At 47.4% G+C, this 26292-nt stretch overlaps 1 protein-coding gene across 3 annotated transcripts in view; it reads right to left on the minus strand.

Moving 5' to 3' along the window:
- The window catches only part of ELFN1 (extracellular leucine rich repeat and fibronectin type III domain containing 1), a 109028-nt gene that overhangs the window by 35863 nt on the left and 46873 nt on the right, over positions 1-26292 (minus strand). For all 3 annotated transcript variants that reach the window (XM_055709851.1, XM_055709853.1, XM_055709854.1), the window contains exon 3: positions 13361-13495. The gene's annotated coding sequence lies outside the window, so the exon portion shown is untranslated. The remainder of the gene's footprint in view (positions 1-13360; positions 13496-26292) is intronic.

Raw genomic sequence — 26292 nt, forward strand, 5'->3', positions numbered from 1 at the left:
CTGCTGTTGGGAAGGGGTGGGGGGGTCACTTCTGCTGTCAGGATTTTTTCCAAAGGAGAGGGAATTGAGTGCCAGGATTTCATTAATCACATTTCATGTGCATTTTAAAAACCCATACAATCTTCACTTTTTAAGAACATCGCCCTCGCCTTCTCCTCTCCCACCCGCCCTGTAATCTGGCATTGGTGGCCTCTTGTGCCTGATCTCCCTCTGCCCTTCTCGGGACCACCTCCTTCCACTCACACTGACCCATTTTAGCCATCAGATTTACAGCCAAGTGGCTCACCCGTGGGAAGAGGCTGGATTCACAGAATAAATTTGCAGAGCCAGGGAGGCAGACGGGGACAAGTGAGCAGAAACAGTCTCTCCAGGAGAGAGATACCCACACCCGGTTGCGTGGGGAGTGATGAGAAACCTGTCAGGGAGACAACTGGGAGCAAAGGATGCTAAGAAAGCATACATTCACAGTGTGAATGGATTAGAGGGGAAAAGAAAACAGAGCATGGAAGAGGGGAGCACAGGGCAGCAGGAGGGAAGCCCACCAGTCAGCCAAGGAAACAAACCCCATCATGGCACGGCTGCTATTTTTCAGGTTGCACTGCAAAGAAAACGTGATTTAGGAGAAAGCTTGGTCCTAGCAGGGGGAAATGTGCTGCCAGGAGCGTGACAACGGACATGGGTAGGGCAGGACAGGGAGCAGGTGAGTTGCTGGCTTGGAGGACGGAAGGGGGAAGCTTGGAGGCTCTCAAAGGCTGCAGGGACTGAGCCGTGCAGAAGGAAAGGAGGACTGGAGGAGGCTGAGCATTTGGAGACGCCCCAGCATTTCAGGGCTTACTTGAAGTGAACAGCCAGCTCCTTCAAGGTTCACATCTCATCTGATGGAACAGCCTCAGCTCCTGAGAGTGGAGCAGAAGTAACTGCTGTCCCAGGGTCCCGGTGGAGGAATGGAAACCCCAAGCAAGAGATCCAGAGGGTTGCTACAAGCAAACCCATGTGGTAACACAAGAAAGCCATGCTGGGGCTGAGCTCACAGGCAGACAAGCTTAGCCCTCGGAGAGCAGGGAATTGCTGTCTGTCTGTGTCTCTCCCTGTTTTCCCTGATTTTATTGTGTTTTGTTTAATTGAATCACACACACACATGCACACAAAGCACTTGTGGTGTAAAGTCTGTAAGGAAATGAGCAGCAAATTAACGTTCCAGGAGGAGTGATGCCGAGCAAACACATGACACTCGGCACAAGCCGCAAGCAGGAGGGGAGTGAAGCAGCAGGAGGAAAGGGAGAAAGAGGAGAAACCTGCAGAGAGGGAAGAAGGAGCTGCATGAGGGTTTTCCAGGGGGGAAATGCAGCTCAAAAGAAGCAGAACAAGGGAAAGAGGAAAACCAGAGAGAAGGGAGACAGCAGCAGAGATGATGCTGGTGTTACCTGTGAGGTCACTGTGCCCAAACTCCCTGGTCCCTGTGCAGAGCAGTTCAGAGCAGGGGAAGAGGAAGCTCCCACAGCTCAGGGCTGGGGGACAGCTGCGCTGAAGGGACAAAGTCCCAGGGGTCCTTCTCTGCTCCAGGGTTCTGCTGCCCAAATACAAACAAAACACCCCTCTGGACACAGCACATTAGTCCACCCAGGCCTCAGTCGTGAGCTGCTCAGCCTCTCTTGGCATGGCAGTTGTGCCCCTCTCTCAGCCCACAGCCCAGCTAGGACCCCTGCTCCCCTTCCTCTTGTGATGACTGGTGTACCTGCAACTCTATGCAAGATGCTTGTCCTCAGGAAAATATCAGATACTGAGGAATGATGGACATAGAGGGTGAGACCGTGATGTGCTGGGGGATGTGCTCCAGCACTCCTCATCCCCAAGGAGCAGCACCCCAATGCACCATCCAAACCCTGGATGACCGGTGCAGCCCTCAGCCGAGGCAGAGGTGGAAGACCAGCAATCTCCTCCACTGTGACCGCAGTGCAGAGGGCAGGGATGCCAGAGGGGAAGGAGCATCTCCAGGACAGAGGGCTGACTGTGCGGAAAGGCAGCTCTCTGGCCTCTCCTCACCTCGCAGCTCACCCCACGCAGGAGATGCTGGGAGGTCGTGCAACACTGGTCAGCCACTCCAGGAGATGAGATGCTCTTCAGCGCTGGAGAAGTGCAGTTAAAGGACGTAAGCATCCTGCCCAGGCTTGCTGTGACAGGCCTCACATGTGTTTAGTCACATCCAGGTATGAAGCCACTCTGGAAACCAAGACATTTATTCAAAGGAGCAGTAGCATTGCACACACATCTCCCTGTGTGAAGGAGAACTTCAAAACAGCTGACAGTCACAGAGCCCAGCAGTAACCTTTGGCTAATTAGCTGTCTTTATTTCCTTGCAGTTTATTTTTACACTTCTTGGGCTCTGAAATGCATTTGCTGTAATGTCATAAAGGTTGTGGTAAATATAAAGCTTCCTAGCAATAACTATATCCACCCCGCTGGGCTTTTGGGACTGATAGCTACAGCTTGCCTTGGGACAGGCGGGCTGACAACGCGCTGCTGAGGTTTTTGTCTTGCACAGGACTTATGGAGACTGCACTGGTGGCAATGACAAAGGCTCCTGGGGCAAAGCAGGTACCTCTATCTCCTAAGGTCAAATCACAGATGAACAGGAAAGACGGAGGGACAAGGAAGCCTGCAGGATGCAAAGCCATGATCCAGCTCAGGAAGCAAGAGGTAAGGTCAGGGAAAGTGGGCAACTAGAAAGGTGGGAGTGATGCTGAACTCGCAGAGGAGCAGGTGGGCTCCATTCTAAGCATTAATTAAATCTTCAGCTGGAGCTGCTGTCCAGAGAGCCTCCCTGCTCCTGGGCAGAGGAAAAGGGAGCTGGGAAAGATGCTGTTGTCAGATCTCAACCAAGAAGGGATGCGATAGCCCCAGGCCCCGTTGGGGTAGATGACTGTGCTTATGGAAGTGGGTCACTCTGCTCTCCACCCCACCTACGCTTGAAACAAGCCTGTGTTTCATGCACCACTGCACAGCGCCACAGCCTCCCAGTGACCCTTGTCAGATGGTGGGGACTGTCACTGGCTGGGACCTGACCTCCCAGGGCTCCCCTAGCAAAACTGACCCCACAGCTGCTGGAGGAGCTCACAGCCCCCGCTGACACCCCCTCCTTGGTCCCAGGAGCTTCCCACTTTTCACACACTAGAGCAGGTTTGCATGTCAGCGCTGACGACTTCCATTTGGGCAAGGTGTTGGGGTTAAGCTGAGGGTGACCACAGCCTGAGCTATTCCTGCTTCTCTCCATAGAGGCACACAGCCCACGCTGCCGGCAGCTTGCAGAGCATCTGCCTCCCACTGCCTCCTGCGGGTCCAGACCCAGCGCTGGGCAGAGGCGTGAGACCAGGCTGAGCGGCACTGTCAGGAAACGCAAAGGGTAAGAAAACAGCTTCATTATCTCTGAGCTGTGATCTCCAGCACAAACCACTCAATATGTGGCTCCCCCTGGACTGTGCACAGAGATCAGTGAAACCAGAGAAGACACCATTGCATTAATGATCAGAAATGAAGCAACACTCCTCTGTCCCCAGATCAGTGCTACACTGGTGAGGAGACCTCTGAGTACCTGCAGATGGGTGACTGGCACCCAGTGCTTCAAACAGCCTTCACCCCTTGGCTGCTGCTCCACCTGCCTGGCTGGGTGTAAGTCTTAGGACTGCCCCGGGTACCAGTCGGGAGAACTCGGTGCCAATTAAAATCCAGGCTGCCGTATCCTTTGAACTGCAGGGAAACAAAGCCTGTGAATTCAACCCTTCTCTTTTTTTTTTCTCCCAAATGATGTCAGGAGTTGAAGAGACAGAACAGCACTGAGTGCAATTGTTAAAAGCTGCTGGCTATTTCAGCGTGCTGCTTGAACTCCACCAGCGCAGGCTGTGCAGAGTTGGTAGCCCAGCCGCTTAGCTCCAGATCTTTAATTTTAAGGGTCAAATCATTAAGAATGGTCTCAGTGAATTTAATAGGAAGTTAACCTTTGCCTCAGCTATGTAAAATCAACAAGAAATTCCCAGCTGACCATAGTGATATGCTGTCCCACCTCCAAGCCAAAGCATCCCTTCCTATAAGTCAAACTCATGTATTTTCATTTTTAAACCCACTCTTACAATTAAAGCTTACGCTGCCTGATCAGAACCAAAATGCCTCAGATGACTGGCAAGAAGACAAAAGGCTTGATCTGGGGCCTGACATCAGCCTGAGCCCCCCCACTTCTGCTGAGTCTCAGGTATTTCAGGACCGAGCTCTCTGCTGGGATGATACACCTGCATCTTTGCAGCGCAAGGCACAGCACGGCTCCGTTCAGCCCCTCGGTGTGCAGCCAGTGGGGCCCTGACCGCACCAGCACATCTCTTTGGCTAACACGCAAGCACCTTCAAAGCCCTTTGCAGCTCCCTGTACCCACAACCTGCACCTGAGTTGTTTTAAAACACAAATAGCACGGGCACAGTTTCAAAGCATCTTACCAACCATAAGGCTTGTGAGCGGAGCAAGGCACTTCGTTACTTAGTCTTAAAACCACACACAGAGATGATGGTGAGCGATAAGCAGTAAAGGTTTCAGTGACAAGGAAGGAGTTATAGTTCCAAGCAGGTAAGGAGGGACCTGCAGCACTGAGCCCTCACCTCTACCAGCTCTTTTATTCCCCATCCCCATACACCTCAGACACCTGTGGGGGACAGCTGTGTAATCATCTGAGCTCTCTGGCTTGGCCAGAGCCATGGCATGATGCAGGGATCCTTTAAAGGAGTTGGTACCATTCAGGAAGGAAAGGTCCTGAGCTCATAGGTCATGCATATATACGTGCGTATACATTATTTATACCCTCCACATGACAGCTGCTGGCTGTATCTACAGACTCTTTCCACTGACGCCTCTCTCTGAGTCATGGCTGCGTAAAGCTCCTTGACAGACCTGGAGGATGAGAGATGTGGTAAAATCCCAAACATGAGTATTGCATCAAAGGTACAGTGATTATCAGAGTGCAGATAAATAACAGCTTCCTCACAATTCTGGGGGCGGAGGGAGAGCTAGGGCTGTCTAACCAGCCTCTTGGAGCTTTCATCCCAGGGGGTGGTAGTAGCACGGGACCCAGACCCAGGGACAGAGTGTGTCTGTGCTTGTGGCTCCAGGGCCAGTCCCAGCTGCTCCACTGAGGTGTGCCGAGGGTGTCTGTCCATGCTGTTGGCAAAGGAGCTGGGAAGCTCGATGAGGAGCTGGCAGGTAGACTTGAGTGGGATTTCTTCTGCATGGAGAGCTCTGACAGTCCTCCACATGTGCCTGGCTGCGTAAGTGTCTTCATTTGGCTGATACTCAGGAGAAAGCCTCATGTGAGACTTTCAGAGGATGTTGCACACAAATGGTGGGAGATTGCCCCACATAACCTTATGGATGGGCTGTGGTGAGCCAAAGCCCATGGCCCTGTGCAGTGCAAAGTGAAGAGGGGTGGCTGGGACAGTACCAGCAACCTGTCCTGCCACTGCATCTCCCCTCTCCTGATGGTTTTCATTCTCTCATTATCATCTTCTTTATTTTCCCCAGGACTTTCCCCTGCTCTGAAACTGCTGCTGTGTCAGCTGCGCAAGATGCGGGAAGGATACGTGAGCATCCTAATGGATACAACAGACACTTTCCAACAGCAGGTACCCTGTGCTGCAATCGGCATTCACATTTACAGCCACTATTTCAACCAGTCCTTGAGGCCGGACAGGAGGTTTTCCACCCATACGATGCTGGAGCCCAGCTCTGGGGGATAGCTGCAACCCCAAAGAACCAGCGCCCATGTACAACCCTGCCCAGCACCATTAGGCTCCGAGGCCTTGGCAGCAGCACGGGGTAAAAGCTGCCCCATCCTACCCCCCCTCCACTCTGTGAATAGCTGCAGAAGCAAGACATTGGGGAAGATCGTTACTTTCAGAGTGGGTTCACTAGCAGGGAAATGTGCTCCTTCCAACCCCACCTCTCTACATTGTCAGTGACTCCCCACCACCACCCCGTATTACATTTTATTCTAAAAGTGCAAAGCAATTTCCATTGAGGGTAGGGACACTGAAGCACAGAGAAAGAGGAGAATAATATCTTATCTTTCTTTAATCCCTACTATCCCAAAGGATCCCGGTGCCATTTGCTTTACTTTCTATATGTATGCACAGTTAATTAGCATTACCACAGAACTGCAGGTATTCAGACTTAGTAGAGGGAATATCTTGTAATAGGAGGGTAAGCAAATTGTTTCTGCTGTTTCTATTACAGCCAACTTTGATTATCCAGGGTAATGGGATAACAGGGACAAAGCAAAAACATGGATAACATGAAACCTATGCAAATTAAGCTAGAAAAAAAGTGATGCTGAGAGTAATGGAGGAAAGAAAGGTCAGCGATACTGATTTAAGGAGCATGGGAGATCCCTGTGCTAGCACTGCCCTAAGCTCATAAATTCATACATGCCGGTACCTGGGCATAGTAGTTACAGAGCAAATCTATAGGGTCTGTCACTATGCAGGGGAAGCGGAGACATCCCCTGCACAGCAAAGCCAAGCTGCAGCAAAGGGAGGCGAATTGCATTAAAGCCGAGCATTTCCAAGCCTCCATGTGAGGGATTTGTCATTAAAATGAGTAAGATTTGGGCACTCAACCCACCTCCTCCCTACATGAACAGGAAGGAGCCCAATTTAAAGGTCAGAGTCTTAATGGCTTTCATTGTGTATATACCAGGATAAATCCTCTCCAAACAGAAATCCAGCACCTGCTTGGTGAGCCACAGCCACTGAAGGAGCACGACAAGAGCATCCATAGCTGAGGAGGTATAGGTATACAGATAGGTATAGCTTCTCCAAAGGGGAAGCTGAGAGTAGAGCTGACTCCAACCGCATCTCCTGATAATTATGGCCCAAGCTGAGGAAGGAAAGAGCACTTGAGTTCCTCTGTAGTCCCCCGTCTCGGCAAAGACCGGATTCACTCTGCTCTGCCAAAGGGGATTTTCAAATCCTCAGCACCAATATCGTGGAGGCAGCTCTGAAAAATCACTGGTGGTGGGTGGATAAAAAGGGCACCAGTGGAGATGAGACAGAAAGAAGACAGGGAGGAATCTTTGAGGAAGACGAACCTTCTTAATAGGTTTTATTGATTTAACCCAAAGAGAGAACAGTAGGGGGAAATTTATGCCATTTAAATGCAAACCAGCAATAAAAATAATCATTAGAGTCATAATCTCAATCTGTTAGCATTTTATGTAGAAATGAGCTTAATGGGAAATATTTTCCATGTAAACTATTTGCATTTACTTAATACGAGTGAGCCTCTTAAATATAACTCAATCATTATCACAGACTTTTTTTTAAGGGGTTGTTTGCAGCCCCTGGTTCTTTGAAATGCCTGATGATTTCACAGCCTGACTTGGAGAAGCTGCTGACCCACCCCAGCTGTGGCCCGGTACCCATATCCCTGTGGATATTCCTGTTTCCATACTGGAAATACATGCAGATTTCGATGGCAGTTAGAAACCATCACTCTTCGCCCAAATGGTGCTGAGATTTCATGACCAGCCATGAGGGCTGCATCGCCCACTCAGATCTTGGGGCCTTTAATTCAGGAAAAGTAACTTTAAAGCGTGTTTCCAGGCCCTTCATCTTCCAAAAGAAGTGCGAACCACCTGACAATCTTTCTTAGCTTTCCCTCTTGTAAAAGAGGAGGAAAATGTGGGCTTTTCCCTTTGTGGAGGAGCTGCAGGGCTGGCAGTGAAGACGCCAAACCTGCAGCCTGGGCAGGATGCCCTTGCCCAGCGCAGGAGGGGGAACTGGACCTGTCCGCCGGCTTCCCAGAAGGAGCTTTTCTGGCCAGGATCAGCCCCCATGGGGACACGGCACTGCCCACGTGCAGGTGGTCAGGGGAGGTCACCGTCCCTGTGACTCCCACGCCACGCACATCTCGGCCACAAAGAAAGAAATAAATACCCTCATCTGCCTGGGGGCACCTTTTAATCTTCTTGCTAGATTTTCATACACTAGTCCGGAGTCTCAGCTGGGCCAGGAGTGATCTCATTTAGCATTCCATTCACAGGGCTCTGCTAAACCCAAGCTGCTATTTCATGCCACGTGCTGATAGGGGCTAGAGCCACCCTCCTTCATGGCACCAGGGGGGTCCCACCACCCTGCAGCAGCCCATACCCAGCCCCAGCGGGGAAAACACCCCATGGAGGTGGCCACCCACACCAGCATCCCCAGTGCTGGGAAGCTCCCAAGCCCCTTGCAGACCCGCTGGTGGCTGGATGCTTGCAGGTGGTGGTTGCTGGAGCAGCGGCTCTCCAGGAGCCAGGCAGCTGCCAGGGTCCCCTGCCAGGGGCTGCATTGGCTGAAGCCACCGCAGCTCCTGGAGCGGGTCTGGCCCTGCATCCACAGCCTGAGGAGCTGATCCAGCCCCCAGATCATCGCCAGGTCTCCAAATGCGCACGGAACCTCATGCTGGGTGGGTAATTCAGGCTCGCAAGGGGGTTATTAAAATCCGTTCAAAGCTAATGTCAGCCATTTCAGTGTTAATGTCAGTGGCTGAGAGGCACAGCAGGAGCCGGGGGAGAAGGACTTTGATTTCCCCACTTTAATTTCCAGGCGGGGTGGGCTTGGCGGGCAGTGGTGGGAGATGGGGAACAGCAGCAGCAGGTGGGAGCGTGTGGTGCCACATCTCACGCCACAGATGTGTGGGATCCACAGTTTGATCCCATCATCCAAACATCTCACTCTGTGTTTTACTTGACAGCATCTATCTCTTGCTGAGTGTTTCAGAGGCACGTTAGCTGCCAGGATCCCAGCAGGTGAGTCTGGCTGGAGCACTCAGCTCCAGCGCAGCAGCTGGAAAGGGGATGACGGTGCTGCTCTGCACTGGGCTTCATCGCGTCTGGCAGGTGGGACCGGGCATCACACCCAGGCACTTCCCATCAGCTGCATTTTGGAGTTCAAACCTCTTCCCCCAACTTCAGCCTTGGGTCTGTGCTGACTCACAACCCCTTGGAGCCGCTGGGGATGAAAGCAGGGCTGGAATTTGCTCATGTTGGTCAGGTGAGTCCAAACCAGCTCCTGGATTTTGAAAAAAGCCAGGTAATTTCAGGATGTGGTTACCATCATGCAGGCTAAGTTAAGAGTAATCAGAGCTTCGGGCTATAAGCCGATTCTCTGCGAGTCTCAGGAAGGAATTAGCCCCATCTCCTTCGCCCTGTGCCACCCAGCAGCGTTTGCACACATGGACACACACCTGGCAAGAGGCTGAGCCATGGGGACACGCGCGTCCCAATGCTTGCTGGAGACAGGGTGACAAGGACCCTGTGCAGGCACTGCAGAGGTCCCATGGGCAGAAGAAGAGGCATGCAGAACAAAGAAAATCTGCTCTGACCATGGGCTGCAGGGCAGTTATTGCCCTACCTCCTTGCACAGGCACGGCAGTGCTGGGACTTTTGAGGTGTCTTTCCCTGGGAGGTTCCCACCCTGTTTCTCCCCTGGTTTTGGCATGTTTGCAGCAGGGATTCCTCCACACTGGCTGAGAAATGCATCATTGCAGTCTCTTAATAACTCGTCCTGGCTGAAAGCTTCTCCTTGTCTGCAAATACTATGTGTATAACAGTGGCCTCATTTCATACTATGGAAGAGCATCAGATGCAGCCAAACTTACTGAAGATGGCTTAAATGATCCAGTTTTGACATGTCGTTATGTAGTCTAAAGATTTCATTGAGTTTTTAGGTTAGAAGGCACTGTAACTGTAGTCTGACCTCCTAGACAGGGAATTTTACCCAGTGATTTAAAGCAAATCTGACCATTAAGCTCCATCCTTCTGACAGGCAAAAATTAGCCTGGTTCATAAGCAAGAGGGGTGGCTGCTGAAGGCAGATTGGTCACAAGTCACAAGGCCAAAATATTGACCAGCATCTCTGAAGGGCAGCAGGTCCTGGCTGATGATACTGCCACAAACTGGGTTGTTTTGCTTTAGTTTGTCTGATTTGTGAAATGAAGTAACAAAACAGTTCTGAGGTCAAAGCTAGCATTCAAAAGCAATACTGGTACTGCTGTTGGCACCTATAAAAGTGCTGCTACTCAAAAATCAACAGTATCAGAGAAAAATGAAAGTCTAGTGGTTGCTAGCGCTGGGCCAGATGGGTCGCTGAGGATGACAGGAGATGTGTCCCATGACAGGAGATGTCCCCCATCCCATGTCCCTGCCCTGCTGCCCCGGTGCTGGGGTGGCTGGGGGAGAGGGACCAGGGAGGTGGGAAGGAGCTGCGTCTCCCTGTGGCCAGCATCTCTTGCCATGTGGCAGGTTACCAAGCAGCTGAGAGTGGGCAACGATTTCTTTCGCCAATTTTCTAATTTATGAAATAAGCAAGAAAATAAATCAAGCTGACAGTCACCCAGGTGGTTTTGAGCCTGGGCTCCTCACAATCGCCTTGTTCTTCCAGCCCATTTTATAACAGGGTTATAACCTGAGGACACGGCAATAACTCCTGCTATAATCTTTTCTTTACTAACGACACTTAGCAGATGGAGTCATTTAGAGGTGCTCACGTTTAAATGAGTGGCTTGCCCTGAAAGGGACAGAGCTGGGGCTGCTGGCAAGGTTTTCGGGATCATTAGCCTAGAAAATGCTTAGCAGGGGAAGCAGTTGGCAGGCAGATTTCACGGACATGGCACCGTTGTCCTCTGCCAGCAAAATTACAAGGCTGAAATCCTGGAGCTGGATGGGGCCAAACTGTTCACAGCAAACAGTTTAATTGATGAATGAAGTGAATTGCCCAGGAGATGATTTTTAGTCATCTGCTTATTGCATGAAGCCGCTTGGAGAAGGGTTCATACAGTCAGGTGTAACCAGCGACCTGCCCACAGCAGGGATGGCTGGCCAGGGCTCCCCATCATGTGGACCTTCACCAGAGTCACCTGGGCATCTGCTGCCTGTATGAGCAAGACAGTGCCGCGAGCACAGCTAGCTCCAGGCTTGCCAATCCAAAGATGTTATGCTTCCCTACAAATGTTACTGCTCTTAAGCCTTCATGGGTAGACCAGTGACGGGACCACACAGAAGATCTCAGCACTGGCTGTTTGAGAGGAAGCCTACACAACGTAAAGGACGGCACCAAACTGAACAGCAACACCTACTTTTCAGCTTCTGCAAGAAATTCAGCAGCAATCTCAGAGGACTCTCCTCCCTAGCTCCCTGACCCCTGCACAATGTTGCACAGGCCACCTTCATAAGCTCCTTTCATTTAGTCTAATAAAGTAAATTAGCTCTGCAGCTCTTCCAAGGAGAATAGCCATGAAAATGTACATTGAGAAGAATGCCTGTAACCCTTGAAAATAACTCTTGCTTGTGAAAAGGCTTCTGAGAAATTAATAGAAGGGACAATAATTACCAAAGAAAGGGGAAATATTGTTCATGCTGTCTGGGCAGCATTTGACCCAGCCCTTGCAGAGGCTGGGGAGAAGAAGGAGGAAGGAGGCAGGGAGCTGAGACATTAATGGCAATCTTTGTTCTGTGGGGAGCAATATCTCACAGTGTCCACAGCGACCAATCCCAAATTATTCAGCCTAATAGTTGTCAAAACAAACTCTTATTCCACTCCTTTGTGGCAGGCATGAAGCTTTCTCTGCAAGTCCCATTTTACATCTTTGGTAACTCAGTGCTGGATGGTATAACACTCAATTGTGAAAACCCTGCAGGAGCCTTTGATGCAAGCGTCTTCGAGAGGAAGGGCTTATCAGCTCAAATAACACGACTGTCTTTTATCCTTTGTGTCCCAAGCCTGCTGTTTTGGCACTTATATTTGTAATTCATTGCCTAGCTCTGGGTCTGGATCCATCAGGACAGGCAACACTGTCTATCTATCTGTCTGCATTGCTGAGATATTTGTGCCTGCCCCGAGGGACCTGAGCATCTAAGCTCTGCTTATCTTCAATGATGCTTAGGTTCCTAATTGGTTAAAAGTCACTTTGGAAAGGGGGTCTTAAGAGCTGTAGACTTGTAGATGCTTTCAAAATGACTACCCCCAGGCCAGGCTGTCCATCTTTCCCTCCCTCAAATCAAGGACTGTATCCTCTTGGTCCCATCTGGCCTCCAGAGATGCCTGTGTAGCTCCAGCACCTCTGTCCCTCCCTTCCAGACCAACGCCAGCCTGCAGAGCTGCACTCCTTTCACCAGCACTACATTTTCTTCAAAAATGGACAAATGAGGTGGAAGAAGAAAAGGTGAAAACATGATAATAGCTGTGGGAAAAGGCCGCTGAGGTAGACTTGACAATGCTGGAAATGGAGGCTTGGAGAAAAGTTTTTCTCCAAAAATTACTCTTTTCAATCTCAACAGCACACTGAAGAGAAGTTTAAGCACACTTTTTAACACCTTTTGTACTCAAATTCCAAATTCACCTGTCTACCCAAGCAATAACAGAAATAATCTTTTTTTATCCAGCTGCACATTTTGCTATAGAAATTTGTTTCCATTAAACTATTCCCTTTTGTCCTCTTAAAAAGCATATTTTAAATAATAACAGTGTAAAAAAAAATTATATACTACCCAAAAAACTCAGCCCTGTCGACTGTGCACTTTTATACAAAAGTTATCTCTTTCTTTTGAAGGATTGATGAAAACCCTTTTCATAATGTCAAGGTGGAGATGAGAAAGAGGGAGAAAATTCCTGAGTGCCCAGCACAGCTAGCCATTTCAACAGGAAACACAGGGCAAGCTCTGGTCTTAGAAAACTAAGTCACAGCACCAACATGAACCTGATGTTCTCTTTCTGCTTTGTAAAATACAATTTTGTAGAAGCTGAGGTGGAGGCACACATTGTGCTTCTCATCTGGGGGGAAAAAAAGAAGCATTTTTTCCATATTCCTTAAACCTTAACAGGGGATATTCCTTAAAACTTAACAGAAGGTATTCCCTAAATCTTAACAGAAGAATGGGAATTCAATCTTAAAAAAATAAAATTAAAAATTATAACCATGATATCTTTCACTGCTACCACACTTCCAGGAGTGCAGCAGCCCCAGCTCAGCCATTCAGGGCTTCCCCAGGAAGGTCCACACTTGGCCAGTGCTAGAGAAGAGGTCCACCAGTAAATCACCCCAGGAGCAGCAATGTGAGAAACACAACCCTGGATCGCTGTCCATGTCCGCACCAGCCTCTTCCCTCTTGGAAATGAATGCCATGAGGCTCCCCTTCGCAATCAACTCCTGGGGAAGATGCCCAGGTACTTAAACCCTCCCCGGAGAGTTTCCATCCACACCATCCCTGCTGGCTCTCTCCCGTGGCCAGCTGTCTCACACCAGCTACTTGTCTCACTCTGGAGATGCAATCGCTAAGGTCACTCCTTACCTTTGTGCCTGTGTGTCACTGCTGGTTCTTGCTACGGTCATGAATGTCTCCTAGCAGTTGTCTGCAGGGGCTGGGAGGCACACGGGGCGCAGCATTCAGGATCCCGCAAGGTGGTCACCAAGCCCAGTATTTGAACTGCAAGGGAAAAAAGAACACATGAGAGATCAGGGGGTGTGAAAGATGGACGGCTTGATTAACGTGAAACCATCCCAGGGACAGTGCAGCTACTCAAGTCACGGATCAGGCACAGAGATGTAGGGACAGACATAAACGAGAAGAAGTCCAAGGGGAGGTCCAAATGAGATCAGCTGCTCGGCATAGTAACTAAAAGGGAAAAGAAATCCACCCGCCAGCAGCGGAGGGACCATAAGAAATGCTGGAAGGAGACCTGGGACTGAAGTAAGAAGAATGGGACAAATGCCAGATGGGGCCTGAAGGAGATGCAGGGAAGATGGATAGCTCTGGGCACGCACGGGGCAGGCGGTACCAGACAGACACTAACGCAGAGCTCCTGGAGGAGTGTCACCCAGCACGGACAGATTTTAATGAGCTTAATAATCATCCTTACTCCTGGGGACTGGTCTCATAAATGTGGATTTAAATCTTCAGTGTGATTTTATTGTCCTATATATATATTCCAACCCCCTCTCTGTTTTCCTTTTACTTTGGGATGCCTGGCTGGCCAGGGCTCTCTGTGCTTACCACTGCTGTCAAGCTCCTGCTCACCTGTGATGCAAGACAACCAGTATAGCAAGAAGAAGTGACACTGAACGTAACAGTACTCATCTTTGTGATATTCAGTGTCTTGTTTTATTATCATCAACATAATAACAATAATAACAATAGTAGTGACAACAATTTTATTATTCCTCCTGCTGGTAATATTCAGACGTGACTGAAGAGGTATTTCAGAAAGACGACACAAATCCAGTGCAAGATCCAGGACAACAGGGCAGTTAATTAAATGTCAGAGTGATGGACAGAGCTGAGACAAGCCTGGAACAGTATCAGAGAGCTGGACAACCTGTGACAAGTGCAGGGAGATGGATGGATCTAGGACACATCCCAGACCTCTCCCTCAGCGGAGGCAGAACCCTCCTACCTACACGCATCTTTAAACACAACATTGCTCCCTGCTCTGTCGCTGTTTCATTGACTTATGCAGGTGAGGAAATTTTCTGGAGAAAGCTGCCTTCCAAGCCGTATCACCGATCACAGTCTGATCCAGTGACATTTTATTACCTCCAAATGGTGCAAAGGAAATAAAGAGCCCCATTGAAAATGACAGCATCTTAAATGTGGTTTTAAACCAGCGTATGCGTGAACTCACAGCAGGTAGGATTTTTTTTCGAAAAAGATTTCTTCTCCTTTTTCCAAACTAGACATACACAAGAGAGGCAAGCAGAGGACAGTGAACAGGGAGAGAGAATGGCAGCTGGAGGGTGTTGCAAAACTCTTAAGAATAAATATTACAGAACGAAAGCAAGCCTGTGACACACTGGGCAATCTGTACGTCATCGGGAGAGCGGAGAGCATAATAGAGTAATCAATCAGGTAGACGAGGGTGAGAAGTGTCACGGGGAGGCAATAGGTAGTTGGAGGTCAGTTATGAAATATAATCTCTAAATTGGAAGAAGGACAGTAGCACAAGAACAATGACAGGTATTTGAATGCAGGTAGGCGAACATCAGATTGGTGATTTCCAGGAGAGCGAATGTCAGATGAGAATATTATGGGGGTAAGAAAAAATAACCTGGTATTTTAGAGATGGGCACATATTCTGTAAAGTGAAAGGCTGAACTGGCAAGACTTTAAAGTGTAGCTCCATTTCAGAAAATGCTGTTGAAAGTCAGACAGTGGGGCTCCCTGTTGCTTGTTCCTCTGAGTTTCCAGACAAAGTTTGTCAGGTTAGAAGCAAAACAAGTGATGCTTTTCCTAAGCGTAAGTCCTGCAAATACCACTTGGGATCTGAAAGCCAAGCCAGATCCTTTCCAGTTTGTGCTTTCTCATCAGTGATCCTGGCACACGTAATCTCTAATCTAGTTAGTTAAAATGCAGGGAAGTTGCACGTTGCTATGCATGATAAGATGGGGATTCTGCAGGTGAATTTAATTATTCCTTCTACAGGGAAAGTGGGAGTCAATAACGCACAACTCACTCTTCATTAGCTATCTGGGCTGCACAGTGACAAGAAGCCAGGCAGCATCATTTACTTCTCTTGCTAAGCTAAGCAGGTATAGTACTATTACACCCAAAGAAAAGCTTGACTTAACATCAGGTTGTTTCTACTGACACTTTTCTGACCTTAACTGCATATTACAAAGGATCACACAGTCCCTCTAACAACAGCTAGACCCAAGCAATTAGAGCTGAATGAACAATTTGTAATGAATAATCGGTTTGGCAAACTTCACCTCATTTTATGCTCAGGAAATGTTCACACGCAGATTGCAAAGTTCTCACATTTCTTTGTTAATGGAAATAACTTGCCATTTTTTCCCCTGAGCAAACAGCACCGTAACAGTTCATTGAAAACAATCTATATTCCAAACATAGGCTGCGCTGATGGGTTATGCCGGCCACGTGGTGCTGTTTCAGCTTCTCCATTGGGTGAGGGACCGGAGCAGCTCTAAGAATTGCAAATCATGACTGTTACTTCTCTCATTTGAAATCCCCTTTTGCCGAACCTATCAGCGTTAGAGCACATTCACTGGACCGAATATCAGCCATGGATACGGGCAATGTGGGAACAGAGTCAGCTGTGGCCCCTCTGCAGCTGATGGAGAGGGCCAGGTATGTTCAGAGGCCACTGGGAAGGTGGACACCAAGGACATGCTGGAGAACCTGGAGACCTTAGGATGAAAAGCCTGACTCCCTTAAACCTTGTGCTTAACAGTCCATGTCCTGCACTGGCTGGGGCGGGCCAGATCCTGCAGAGAAAGGGGCACCCATCTGTACCCCAGCCAAGGGGACTCTGCCTGCGTGGGGCTGGACCAAGGGCCAGCAGCTGCCCTGCCTGGCTGCTAATGAAGCCCAGAACAATGTGTGCTCTAACGGGCTGAGACACGCAGGGAGATAAGTGAGCACAGGACAATAAATCAGGTTTTCAAAAGAGAGCATATTAGGAGATCAATGGGACAGATATTAGACCAAAGGAGCAAGCACCAGAGACAGGAGCGATTCTGTTCCTCCTCCTTCCCCTCGTTGCTAAGGTGTTGGGTGGTTTTTTTCCCATTTAATAACATCCTCGTTGTTTTTAAATGAGCAGCAAAGCCAGTGGGTTCCACGTGGCATTAGCAATGTGTTTGTAAAAGGGAAAGTGACTGGCTCCTAGCAGGATTTGATAAAAGCCTCTCCAAGCTCTGAGTGATTTACAGCTCGGGAAAACAAACACGGACTGATACAAATGCAGCAAGAGGCAAAGACGGCACCGACATCCAGGTACACTCAATTACCAATTCATCAGCCCGAGTGAACTTGAAGGGCTTTTCAAACTCTACACGGCTCTAAATTAAAGGAAATCCTTAGATGGATAGCATTCTGCGATAGGGGGAGAAGAAGACTAATTTGTTCATCTCCAGCTCAGGAGCCCTTGTCTTTTGTGGGCAAAGGGGGCGGCTGGCAGCTCCCACTCCCCACGTGAGACCAGGGAAAGGACCAAATGTCAAGATGAGTTTTGCGTGCAGCTGCAAAGCTGCCGGCACACACCTTTCCCTCCCCACCATGCCATGCCCCAGTCCCCAGACAGCCTTTCTTTCCTGTCTCTACTAGAAACTCCACTTTTGCCTGCCCTGGAGGTATTTATGGCAAAGCTGTGAAAATAACCGATTTTTTGGATCATTGGCTGAAATTAAAAAAATGGACAGAAAAAAATCACTGCACAGTGACCCCAAATTGGAATTGCCCAGGCTCTCCACGGCAAAATATATATAGAAAAAAAATATATATCTACAGTCAACCAATTGTTTAATTCAATCTGAAACTAACTCATGGGGAATGTCATTTTTCCCTCCATCCCCTGCCTAGAAACCCATTTTTTCACAAGAAGAGATGATTTACAGCTTCCCAGCTCCACGCTCCAGCAGCACTGACACCGATGTAGTGTTTGATATCTTCCCCCATCGCATGAAGCTCTTCAGCGGCTGGGGATGGGGCCCTTCAGTGCTATTGTGATAAAACCTCAGAGGCAGCTGGGGGTAGCAGCAGCATCACAGGAACAGAGGGAGTCCAGCCGCCAAAAGACTGCGAGAAACTCTTTGTTAATTGTTCATGCAGAAAGTGTTTTCATTTCAGTGTCTAATTGATATCTTGGGGAAAAAGCATCTTTGGAAAAGACAGCACATCCTCCCCAGCCGCTGCCTGTGCATGCTCAGGCGAGGCACCCCACGCTGCCTGTGCTGGTGGAGTGATTTGCTGTCCCCAGCGCTGCAGTGCTGCCCCCGTCCCCCTGCCCCATGTCCTCATCCCACAGGTCTGGAAAGCTGAACCAGCAGGAGAGCCCTGGGGCGGCTGGGAGGGAGGGTGCTGAGCTCAGCCACCTCTCAGACCTTTGCTAGAGAGGAAACTTTGGAGAGTTTTGCACTGAAAGATGCCCGTTCATCAGCACGGAGAAATGTGTCAGCCTCCAGTCTTCACTCAGGGGTAGGGACTGCCCACATCCCTACAGGAGCTTCCAGCACCATCCCCCCTCCTGCCAGGAGCATCAAGCCCTTAATTTTCCACTGGATATCAGTCCTCCTCCCTCCTCTTTCCTTAGGCCTCCTCCAAAGACAGCAGCCATCGCTCACACATACAGCTCCAAGGCTAGCTCTGAACTATTTAAAAGCACAGCAGGTATTTTAATTTTTCACGTCAAGCACACCTTGCTTGCTAACAACTTGCTGAAGCAGTCACAGCCAGCACAGGGCAGGGAAGAGCCCTGCCAATGGCCTGGCCTCGGGGCAAAGCTTGGGGCTGCAAAAACAGCCATGACCAGCTGTTGTCACCAAGGGCATGGGGACACTTGGGTGACGAGCACCCTGGCAGATCTGCCTAGCTCCATGCACAACCACTTGCGCACCCCATCCATCATCCAGCCACCTGCCCAGCATACCCTGCCGCCACCGGTACAGCACCTCGTGTGCTCCAGGCCTGGGGTATCTGCCGAATGGTCTGTTATTACTGCGGGCTGCTGTGGCCTGTGCTGATAGATTAGCTCTCATAATATTTTAAGGGCGCTGGAATTACCAAGATGCAAGGAAATAGAGGGATGCTCATACAGCGCAGCTGGGCAGCTTCAGACCAAGACAATAGCAGGGATGGCGCAATTCTTTACTGCCTTGAGCTGCTCCCAGGGTTATGTGCGAAGAGCTGCTTTGGAAATCAAGTCCTTGCCACCATGCAGCAATGTCTCTGCTTGCTTCTTCCTTCCCAGTACCATCAGAAATATTTGCTGCAATAGCATCTGCTCGTCTGACCCACATCCCTCCCTGAGGCCTGGCACTGGGGGCTTGAGGCAGAACAAGCTCATCTTTTGCAAGGGGAAATAGGTGCAGAAAGAAGGATGGTGTCCCACCTTCACGGCTGGAAGAAAACCAGCTTGTTTTCAAGGGAGCCAGGCTCGCACCAGGCTCACAGAGGCTGTTCTCAGCTCCAGAGCGCAGGCGTGGGGCAAAGACAGGCATCCCACCTGCAGAAGAATCAGGCTGTGGGGTCCTTCACTTTGACCCCACTGAGTCCCAATTAAATGAGAGCTCAGGATTTCTAGCTGAGGTTGTTCCTTTCCCTTGGAGGTTGCTCTTGGTTATTTCTGACATTAAGTGGCTCTTCTTCCCTGCCTTTGCTCACCATTGCCTCACTGTAAATTTGGAGGAATTCCAAGAATATTCAGGATCTGCTTTCCCCCACCTCTATGCGAGCAAGAGCCTCATCACGCGTAACCCTGAGCTACAGGGCTCTTCTCTAGCAGTAACACCCCATGGGCAAAGCCTGCGAGCAGAGAGTGCCCCGCAAAAACACGTCCCCTGGTTGCAGAGCTGGGGTCCTCAAGCCTCCTGGACCGTCAGAGTCAGTCCCTCTCTTTTTAACCTATGTGCTTTTTAATGCTAATTTCCACCACATGCCCAGTTCGAAGCCCTAATAATGAACAACTGCTTTCTTCCTTTCCTTCTGATTTCATATTCATGAGTCAGGGTTTCCTGGCACTAAACATAAATGCTAAACGGAAATCGCTGCACAGTGACATGTCTGTGTAGCTTCACTGTCCATTTATTTGCCTTTTCAAAGAGCTGCTGTGTTAAGCAAACATCTCTGCCTGGATCCTATCTGGAGGAGTTTGTCTGGTACGGCATGGTGCCTGCCGGGGTGGGGGAAGCGACTCCGTGTGATGGTGTTTCATAGCTCTGATTTCGCTTCAGGGTATTTCTTGTACAATAGCTTGAGCTTGGTGAATACCTCAACCTTTTCTTAAACATTTGCTTGAATCTTGGCAGGCTGCATTCAGAGCTGACACAGGGAGGACCGAAGCAGGGAAGTCCCAGAGAGAAATACATCCAGTGCTTTGGCTTGGACCCCACCGAGGGCTCCTGCAGGCAACTGGGGGCAGGTGTCTTGGCAGGGGAGCCAAAGAGACACCTGTAACAGCACTGGGCAAATCATTTTTTCTGGCAACTAGGCAATTCACACACATATGCAAAAAAACCCAAAAAAATTTCTAGATTCATCTAAACTTACTGTCTTCTCCCAAAAAAGAGGGACAAAAGAAATCTTAAAAAAATGAATGTTTTCTGTTACCCATAATGGTCAAAATGTTTCAGTTTTTTCCTTGAAGACTCTGCTTCCATGTTGAACTGAATTTTGTAAAACAGCAAGGGCAAAAAGTAATCTCAAAGCAAAAATCAAAGGAATTAAATCTTCATGTATTCCAAGGTAAACAGAGAAGTTCTCTGCAGAGCCACTGAAGATGAGTAGTCTCTCCTTCTTCTATCTTGCCTGGGATGGAAACTTTAGACACACAAACTGTCACCCTGAAGTCCCCTCTCCAACAGCCCATCCCGCCCGTAGAGCAACACATCTGCTCACCTCTGCTGATGAACCATGTTGTCCTATTGGAGACATCATCATCCTCACCTATCTGCTCTGCAATCAAACAGGGACAGATATCACCACCCTGGGAGCAAAGATAACTACCTGGGGCTGAAGCTGGGGTTTGGTGGCCTCCACTCACTGTCTGGTCTCTTCAAGGAAACACCAGCTGAAGGTGGCTTTGCTCTAAGACATGCACTGGAAAGGGGAACAGCTGATGTTCAAGCGCCCTGGGCTGCTCTGCAGGTTTTGCTCCTCCAGTGGTCATCTCTATGGGGCAAGGTGAGCAGCGAGGAGCTGCAATGGTGGATACAGCAGCTCTTTGCTTGTCCAATGTGAGCGGCTTTACCACCTCTCAGCTGCCTCCACTGCAGCCTCCTTCAGGGCTCCACGGATGCACTGCAGCTCTTCATGGTCTTGTTACTCTTGCCTTCTCCCATTCCTCCTGCAGTCACCCATCGCCTTTCCCTGCCTGCCTTTCCCCAAATGCTTTAACAAATAAGCTCATAGGGAAGGCAAGAGAGGCGTCAGAGATGAATTTCAGACCATTGGAAATGAACTCACTAACGTGAGTGCCTGCAACTACCAGCTGAAGAGTTGTGCTCTTGCTCGTGGAGGACATGCTGCATGGCATGTGTTCAATCAAAGTAATCAATGGGGACCACACTTTTAATATTATCTACATGGAACAGACTTATTGTGAGGAAATTATGCAGCAATATTTAATGGTGCCAATGATTCAGCAAGTAATAGAAAGAAATATTCCTCAAACCATCACCAGCTTCTCATGGATAACTCCCAGATGGGACTGAGGGTAAAAACCCTTTCACTAAAAAGCTATTCAGTTATGGTAAAACTGCCATATGTGTCTCACTGAGACAGAAGAAGACTGATTGTCAAAAGTGACTTCAGCTTGAAAGCTGCAGGGAAATCAGAAAGCTACTTCGCATTTGAACAGGAGCTTTGAAATCTGTCTTTAGGGACCTGAAAGCATAGCTAGATCTCACACAGCTGAAGGTGTCTTGCAGCTGGGTGTCTAGGTTTAGGTAATTGTCTAGACTCCTTTTATCATCAGTGAACAGAGAGATGCACACCAACCCCCAGAGAGTGATTCATTCTTCCTGTCTTAGACATCTATTTTTGGATGGGATGAATTACATTCTGGAGGTGTTGAACTTTCTCTACCGACTACGGAGGAGTCTAGATGATGAACTTAACCTAGACACTCAACCTTTATATTGCTAAAACAGGCAGTGCTTGACTGGTGAGAGCAACCAACGTTGTGGCAATCCACTGTCATAGCAATGGTAAACTGGGAGCTCTTGGCCAACACCTACAGCCATCAGACACAAGGGCAGCAGTTCTCTCTGCAGGAAGGAGATGGAGGAGGAGAAACCCTCTCTCCTCATCACAAGCACACACTGTGGTAATCTCAATATTTAACTAAGACCTGAGGACACTCTGGTGCCTGCTCATCTCACCTAATACACTTAAGACTCGCAAAAGGTACAGATTACATCCAATCCCTTCCAAAGCGTGGCATGAAAGTTGTAATTTTGCAAGCAGGGACTGGTGTCTCAGCTGAGGGTAGCCTTTCAAAAAGATCAAGCCTTTTATTGAGCTGGGGGCTTCCCGAGATTAGCAATCCCAAACTTCCAAAAATCAACAATTTACTTCCGAAAAATCAGCTGTATCCTTGTACCCATCCTCCTGGTTTTGAGCAGCCATGTTTTGCAGTTTTAAGGGTCGGTTGCAACCTTGGGAGCTATTTTTATACAAAAGGCTCCACGTCTTGGTTTTGCCATAGTCCAGGGTCAATGCTACTAACCTACACTGCAAAAATAATCCTCCTGTCTTCTGGGGGGCTTCTCTTCCAGAAACCAAGGAGATTATTACTGCCATGACTTCAGTGGGGGCCAATTTCAGTCCTCTCAGAAGAGCAAGATCCACACACCTCTTGGAGCCATCACGCCCAAACCCCTCCAGCTTCCACTCCTGCAAAATCCCATGGGCCAGGTTATCTGTGCAAAACCCGGGACTGGAGATCCAGGAACTCTATGGGAAAGCCAGAGACTGAAACTTCAATGATCAACATGAGTAAACCAAAGAGAAATAGGGAAATAAATGGAAGGAGAAGTTACCAGAGGAAGGCCAGGTTGCCATCTATAAACAGCCTTCCAAGGGAGATGTTTGCAACCGGTTCTGAGTGGGGCAGCTAAATCACGAATAGCGTGTCAGGACCCTTACCCAAAGCCAACAAACATGCAGGAAGAGTGGGAATATAATTCCTGAGGCTAAAGACAAATATGGAGGATTTTTTAACTACCCAGAGCTGTGAGCTTTAATTCACAAGGAGAAAGACTCGTGCTCTTTCCTGGGGCGTACTACTGCCAGAAGCAAAATGCAGCTGACAACAAAAAGCCGATGGCTGGAAGCCAAGGGGTTCCTTAGCAGGCAGGGAAACGCCTTAGAGACCTTGGTTCTCCATACCAATTGGCTTAAGGCCTCTCAAAAAAAAACCTAACAGTGGGGTTTTTTTTCCTGACTCAACTGGAAAATCAAAGACGGATCATACTTATTTAAGGGGATGTTCACGGTGCTCATGGGAATGTGTTCAAGATGAGGTTGAGCAAGACCTTCCGTTCATGGCGTGATACCAAAGGTATTGTAGATACATGAGGTGTGCATCTATCTGTCTAGGAACATACACACATGCATGACGCATGGCTTCTTAGAGCCTAGTGATATAAATTAAGACTCCTGTGAATGAAACAGATTTGCTTCATGGTATGACAGTCCAGCAGGACGGGTACAGCACTGACGGCTTGCTTTCTCCTTTTTGGCTTGGTTTCTCTTTTTCTGCCTGCTTCAGCCACTGAGTTACCTGGGACAAGTTTCTACAGCTGTGCCTCAATTTTCCTGTATTTAAAAGCAGGCTATTGTGACTGTGAGGTGTTGGAGATGTCTGAAGGAAAGACACCGCATGAGAGATTTTTCTATTTTAAACCATCAAAAGTGCTAGCCAAATGCTAGTTCTTAAATACAGCTGGTGAGTATATAAGGAAAATTGATTTCTGCAGGAGACTACATCATTTAACTGAAAAGTCAATAATCATCTTCCATACTAGCGTTTAAATATTTGATCGAAAACATTCAGATAACAGTATATTTTTGGTTCAGACTGTTCACTGGAAAGCAGGGAAAACACAGCATTAGACTCAGGATTAAATACTATGTTGACAGAGAACACAAATGTCAGTATGACCATCTTAGAAAAGATATTTTAGAATATGTAAAATTAAATGACTCAGGATTACTCATGATAACTTACAAGAAGCAGTGAAAGCTCTTATTTCAGGAAAATTATTCTAATTGCTAGCAATGTAAAGAAATAGAGTGATAGAAAAAAATGCCTCCCTTGATAAAGAAACACAAAGACCTCAGGCTCCAAAGATGAACACTGTAAACCAAAAGTAAGACAGAACACTAAGAAGTCCAACAGAAATCTCAATACATAATCAAAGGAAAAGGCAAAATCACAAATAAAAATGTCCAAAGGAGACTTCCATGAAAAGGGCAGTAAGATACAAGAGTTTGGCTTGCCTTCTTACAAGGGAGTCCATATATATGAACAAAAATATGGAATTTTTTCATAACAAACGCAAAATTATTTTGATAAGATGATGAAGCTCAGTCAGGGAAAAAGATAAAAAACCAAAAAGCCCAACACTACAGTATCAAACCAATAGTCAAAGGCCTAAAATAACATTTCATTCCTAGCAAAGAGAATCACCAGCTAGCTCTACAGTCAGGCACTCCTGGTCAGACGGTTTTCCACTTTCCTACCAGAAAGTTGCATTTCAGCAAAACTGAAATTTCTCCTGGCATGAAGTAACTCTGGTAAAATCACATTTTAAAAGAATTAGGAATGTTTTGATAAATCAAGCATTTAATTTTGAAGACTTCAGGAGAATTTTGCATTTCTGTTTTAATCACATAATACAATCTTCAAACAGTCATATCTAAATGACGTTAAATTAACGTGAAATATATTTTAATATAACTTCATATTCCATCCAGAATCTAAATGAACGTCAAAGTCTTATAATTTCCTGCAAGACACAAATTCTTCTATCACCTCATTGCTAAATTTTCAGGTTTTCCAGGCATCTATTCCAGAACTTGTTCTGAAACATAAGGAAAAGGTAAGACTCTTGAAAACCATGAGGTACATTGTTGTTTTCTAACATGAACCAAAGGGAATTCTACAAGGAACCATAACTGCAGCCCAAATATCAGACCAAAATACGCGCATAAGGACTGTAGTCTGTTAAAACACCCTCGCTGCACAGTGAACTGCATTCACCCAACCTAGGTGAAGAAATAGGAATTTAAAAATACTTCTGGGTACAGAAAAAGCATCTGACTGTGTAGAGTGGCCATTCCTTGTGAACCTTCCTTTTTTTGTCTGTTTGATTTATATTTAGAAATGCTATAAATATCTCCTATGTAATCAAATGAAATAATGTTTTGATAGATGATTCATTCATTTAATCTCCCCAAAAGAAAGGCTGCAGATAAGACTGTTTTCACTGCATCTGTTCATCTGGCAGAAGAAAATAATTTCAATGAAAATGTTGCAAAACCCAACCCCTTCTACCCAGATGCTATATTTCCATGTTTCTGATGCCATCCTGCCTGCAACCATTTTTTTAGATTTACATGAATTAACTAGTGTAGGACAGATACCAGACTACAAAGTAAGTATTCAAAAAAGTAATGGTTGCTTTTGATGATGACTTTGGAAGCTCAAACAAAAGCTGTAATCTCTTGTCCATATATAAAAATAAACATTATGGGATGGGTTTAATACACCTAAAAGTTTCATCCCATAGGGTGCTTTTATCTAAGTTTCAGAACAAAACTGCAATCTAGAACAAAGTATGCAGGTTCCAACTAGGCAGATAATGCAGCATGTGGATGAACATATTTCTTGCTGATTTCTACTAATTCTGTGGGTTACTTCTGCAACTATCCAAAATCTCTTTGGCAGTTAGAAAAAAGTGCAACCATAACTTTACGGGCTTTTTTTTAATAATAAAACTCATTGAGCCAAGCATAGTTCTTCACAGCTGTTTTTAGAGCAAACTAGCATTAAGCTTCAAGTAAAAGTACTGACCAGAAGAAAAATAGATATATGGGATGGAAGTTAGGAATAATTTGCATTGAATCCAAACTGGAGACTCTTTCAACCTCCATAGGTCTTTTCACAACTGAGTTTAAAGAATCAACCACCAAGAAAAATCTGTAGTGTAAGATAACACCATAAGGTAATGCCCTATTCTGTGCTCACCTGCACCAAATTGAGTTAATTGTAGTGATGCAAAGTTTGTACAATGTATAGAGCAAGGGAAAACTAACCCTTTTGGTCTCAGGGAACGGGTGAAAGATGCAACATAATAAAATTTTCCACAATTATGACCCTCCTGTTTTTTTCTAAAGCACCTGACTATTAGGAAAACAGCCTAGAAGATTACACAAAGTACTTGGGATTTATATGGTAATAACAATTGTATGGTGTAGCCAGGGAGTAGGATTACCTATGATCTAATGAGCTGAAAAGGCAGGTTCTAACTCTGCAAAAGTCTGATGGCAAATTTAAAGTCTCCTGGAGCATGGTGGCAAGCAGGAGAGCAAAAGAAAAAAATATTTGTCAGTGGTTTCAGCATGACTGTTTTACAGCATCAAGTCCTTACTGCTCTCAAGATTTTTATAGGCTTCACATCAAGAAACAGATAATAAAAGACAAAAATCAGGAAAACGATTAAAATTAGTTACAGTGAGAGGGTCCTTTTTGCCTGTGCCCCTTG

This window comes from Falco cherrug, chromosome 4 (assembly GCF_023634085.1).
Source record: "Falco cherrug isolate bFalChe1 chromosome 4, bFalChe1.pri, whole genome shotgun sequence".
Classification (NCBI taxonomy): Eukaryota; Metazoa; Chordata; class Aves; order Falconiformes; family Falconidae; genus Falco; species Falco cherrug.